We start from the raw sequence: 5,000 nt of genomic DNA on the forward strand, positions 1-5,000 counted from the left end.
GCGGTATCTGATCGCCTTCGAACCTCTAACTTTCGTTCTTGATTAATGAAAACATACTTGGCAAATGCTTTCGCTTCTGTTCGTCTTGCGACGATCCAAGAATTTCACCTCTAACGTCGCAATACGAATGCCCCCGCCTGTCCCTATTAATCATTACCTCGGGTTCCGAAAACCAACAAAATAGAACCGAGGTCCTATTCCATTATTCCATGCACACAGTATTCAGGCGGGCTTGCCTGCTTTAAGCACTCTAATTTGTTCAAAGTAAACGTGCCGGCCCACCGAGACACTCAATAAAGAGCACCCTGGTAGGATTTCAACGGGGTCCGCCTCGGGACGCACGAGCACGCACGAGGCGGTCGCACGCCTTCGGCTCGCCCCACCGGCAGGACGTCCCACGATACATGCCAGTTAAACACCGACGGGCGGTGAACCAACAGCGTGGGACACAAATCCAACTACGAGCTTTTTAACCGCAACAACTTTAATATACGCTATTGGAGCTGGAATTACCGCGGCTGCTGGCACCAGACTTGCCCTCCAATAGATACTCGTTAAAGGATTTAAAGTGTACTCATTCCGATTACGGGGCCTCGGATGAGTCCCGTATCGTTATTTTTCGTCACTACCTCCCCGTGCCGGGAGTGGGTAATTTGCGCGCCTGCTGCCTTCCTTGGATGTGGTAGCCGTTTCTCAGGCTCCCTCTCCGGAATCGAACCCTGATTCCCCGTTACCCGTTACAACCATGGTAGGCGCAGAACCTACCATCGACAGTTGATAAGGCAGACATTTGAAAGATGCGTCGCCGGTACGAGGACCGTGCGATCAGCCCAAAGTTATTCAGAGTCACCAAGGCAAACGGACCGGACGAGCCGACCGATTGGTTTTGATCTAATAAAAGCGTCCCTTCCATCTCTGGTCGGGACTCTGTTTGCATGTATTAGCTCTAGAATTACCACAGTTATCCAAGTAACGTGGGTACGATCTAAGGAACCATAACTGATTTAATGAGCCATTCGCGGTTTCACCTTAATGCGGCTTGTACTGAGACATGCATGGCTTAATCTTTGAGACAAGCATATGACTACTGGCAGGATCAACCAGGGAGCTGCGCCAACTAGAGCTGAGCAGCCGGCCGCCCGGGAGTGTGTCCCGGGGGCCCGCGCGAACACGCAAGCGTCCGCTCAATCATTCTGCAAACAGGAGGAGGCTGAGCTCCCCTGCACAATACACCTCGAAACCCTCTCAGGTCCCGGCGGCGCGCAGCGCCGTCCCAAGTACTTGGTCGGGTTCGAGAGAGGCGCAATCGCCCGGAGTTAGGCGAGTAGACGCTTTCGGTGCGACCACCCGTGCTCCCAACTGAGCTTGCCGCTGCCGACAGAGGCCCGGGAGCGTGCTGTCGTGGCATTGCCGGCGGGAGACAACACGCGCCACCTACGGTGACCGGCAGCTCCAACGCCAGCGCCACAGAAGGACAAAAGCCCCACTTGGGTGCCGAAGCGAACTCTCCCAGCACAGCGCACGCGCCAACACATCCGCACAGCTGCGATACAAACCACCAGCGAGAACCGCTGGGGCGACCGAGCAGCAGACGGCGTCGCGGCGCCGAGCGCCGGGCGGCGGCGCATCCTCAACGCACACAGTCCTCAATCGGACCAGCACACTGAAGATGTCCACCGCGCTTCGCACCGGGCCCGCGAGGACCTACTTTGGCCGCACGGCGCCGCGCGCAGGGTGCGCCGGCGCGCAGCTGCGACGCCTGCCGCGTCCGTCGGCCGGCGCGCCTGCCACTGGCCGCCCCCACCAGCCGGCTGTAGCGCGTGCGCCCACGCACCGCGCGGCCAGCACGCCGGGAGGCGCCCCCTCACCGGCCGGGGACGGTCCCACCCAGCCACCACCGCGTATCGCTTCACACCCAGATGCCGTTCAGTTTCATCGGCATGGTGGGTATCGCTGGAACAACCGGTTAGTACCTCAACCTATCGTCGCCATCACCGATTCACCCCTAGCGAGAACAACCGCACCACAACGGGTTACCATTTCTTCATTTGCGTAACTTCACCAGAAAACGTAGGCGTCCATCGCCATTAGCAACTTCAACGATTATTGCATGCCTGTGTCAGGTGTCACGCCACACTACGTCTGCCCACATACACGCAACAAAATGTGCACGCCTAGACAATACGTGGAAGGTGGCCCCCGTACGTATGCGATGTCCATTGCTCGAACGACTGTCAACCGGCCTCTGTAGCATGTCGCAGATATGGAACGCGGTGCACCATGCTATCACGGTGTTTGAGGAGAGACGACTAGGTCCGAATACATCAACACACAGCTCATGCTGATCGCCATCCACGGCGTCCGTTCCTCCCACACGTCTCTATGGCGTACCACACTGCAATCCAGCTCTCATAGGGAGACGACACGTAGCTGCGTGCACAATATTTGCACTGTATGGTCCGCCGTTTTTGGGCGCAGTCGTTGTACGGTCACACATGTGCCACGATGTATCATTCAGTACATAAGGACGAATGTGCAGTACAGATTGTGGTTCACGCGTACGACATCAGCGGACAGTTGACACAGGCCGCACCACAACGTAGCCTGCGTACGTCGCATGCGAAGGGCATTGAACATGCAAACTTGTCACCAACCAGCTTGCGAAGGCAGGGGGCAAGGTGGGGACGTGGGGACGTGGGGAGGGGTGGGGGGGGGGGGGGGCGGCATGTACGTCCTGCTGCCATCCACATTACAGTGTACAGCAGGAGCATGTGGAAAGTCAGCAAGACTTGCAAGGTGTTTAACATGAAGCGATACACAGGGGAGCGGGCAGTGCGAGTAGCGAACTATATTGCGAGGGTTGCGGGTGGGCAACACTACACTAATTGAACGAGTCGTATAACAATTACAGAGCAGGTTTAGGCGACAACGTGGGTTACGTTAGCGGACAACGTGGGTTACGTTAGCGGACAACGTGGGTTACGTTAAGGCACAACATGGGTTACGTTAAGGCACAACATGGGTTACGTTAAGGCACAACATGGGTTACGTTAGGGCACAACATGGGTTAGGTTAGGGGACAACATGGGTTAGGTTAGGGGACAACATGGGTTAGGTTAGGGGACAACATGGGTTAGGTTAGGGCACAACATGGGTTAGGTTAGGGCACAACATGGGTTAGGTTAGGGCACAACATGGGTTAGGTTAGGGCACAACATGGGTTAGGTTAAGGCACAACATGGGTTAGGTTAAGGCACAACATGGGTTAGGTTAAGGCACAACATGGGTTAGGTTAAGGCACAACATGGGTTAGGTTAAGGTACAACATGGGTTAGGTTAAGGTACAACATGGGTTAGGTTAAGGTACAACATGGGTTAGGTTAAGGTACAACATGGGTTAGGTTAAGGTACAACATGGGTTAGGTTAAGGTACAACATGGGTTAGGTTAAGGTACAACATGGGTTAGGTTAAGGTACAACATGGGTTAGGTTAAGGTACAACATGGGTTAGGTTAAGGTACAACATAGGTTAGGTTAAGGTACAACATAGGTTAGGTTAAGGTACAACATAGGTTAGGTTAAGGTACAACATAGGTTAGGTTAAGGTACAACATAGGTTAGGTTAAGGTACAACATAGGTTAGGTTAAGGTACAACATAGGTTAGGTTAAGGTACAACATAGGTTAGGTTAAGGTACAACATAGGTTAGGTTAAGGTACAACATAGGTTAGGTTAAGGTACAACATAGGTTAGGTTAGGTTAGGTTACACGTTGTTGTAAGGAAAGGTGTAGGGGGGGGGGGGCGGGGGCGGCAGGTTCCTTGATAGTGATTATAGTAAGTGAATGCTTGTGACATGATCAGATTTGTCACGTCAGGATGCACCTTTGGCTTATTAGAGGCGGCGCTCCAATTCTATGCTTGTGTGAGACCTGTGTCTTTGACTCATGTCATTGTTTGTGCGCTGTGACAGGAGGTACTATTGTGATGTTGGGTGCACCGTTGTATAGGACATGTGTGGGTGTTGGTGCCTGGTCTGCGCAATGGTGGATGTCGAAAGGCTGGGATATTGTATTTTCCGCATGGACCTCCTGGTCTGGTTGTGATAGTGTGGATTGTGTAATGTGGCGGAGAAGATGCACTGGATGTTGTTCCATGCTGGTGCTTACATATTGTATGTGCGCCCGTTAGAAGCAGAGAGTGGTGCGTGATCAGAGTGTCTGGCTGACGTGTGGTTCCCATTGTGGGCAGACTCTTTCAGCATGTATACGGACAGTTGTGTATATTTGCTGTAGTTTGATGGCTCTGCATTGATTACTAATCAGCGCCGTGTGTACGGGTAATCTGGTTCCAGTCCAAAATGTTCCATCTGTGTACATTAGTGACAAAGACTCTCCCCATGCAGTGGGGCTCGGTCTGTTATAGCTCTTCCGCGTAATATATTTGCCCCACGTTTTTGCGACTGCGAGTGCGAGTGCAACGCGCATGGGGACCGACATGCTGATGGCTCGGTATCGGACGCCGTACAGTGAGCAACGCGATCGCGTCTCTCGCTCGTAAGTGGTACAGGTCGCGGCTCATGTATAGGGACAGCGGGAATGTCGCATATTGGAAATAACTCTTCATGAAACGCAAGTTATAGGGGTGGATTGCACTTTACGAGTGCGGGAAACTTCCGCCGTTCATCCGCTGGAGGTGCGAGTTTGGCGGTTGGGGTGGTGCACGAACGGGTGCGGGTGGAGTCATTGCCGGTCCACGGCTTCGTGCGGCAGAGCCACTGGAGATTGGGTGCTATGGTCGACAGAGGCTGCAGGCTTTGTGGGTGGCGTCGAAAGGCGGGCACTGTGGCGCCATCGCTGTCTTAATCGGCTTGGCGTCGCATAGATGGCGGTATCGTCGTTGGAGGAGGTCATGTTGCGGGAGACCTACAGATGGCGGTATGTTTTGTGGTGCGGACGTAGTGTTGTCAGATGCGCATAGATGGCGGTATTGCATGTGGTGT

General features: G+C 53.7%; 1 non-coding gene across 1 annotated transcript in view; it reads right to left on the bottom strand.

The window, feature by feature from the left end:
• Window positions 1–1,107, bottom strand: part of LOC124729285 — a 1,909-nt gene extending 802 nt beyond the window's left edge. Inside the window, exon 1 of the ribosomal RNA XR_007007587.1 lies at window positions 1–1,107. This exon is cut by the window's left edge and continues 802 nt beyond it. This is a non-coding gene — a ribosomal RNA (small subunit ribosomal RNA).
• Between the last annotated feature and the right edge of the window lie 3,893 nt (window positions 1,108–5,000).

Source organism: Schistocerca piceifrons, unplaced genomic scaffold (genome assembly GCF_021461385.2).
Source record: "Schistocerca piceifrons isolate TAMUIC-IGC-003096 unplaced genomic scaffold, iqSchPice1.1 HiC_scaffold_1199, whole genome shotgun sequence".
NCBI classification, from domain to species: Eukaryota; Metazoa; Arthropoda; class Insecta; order Orthoptera; family Acrididae; genus Schistocerca; species Schistocerca piceifrons.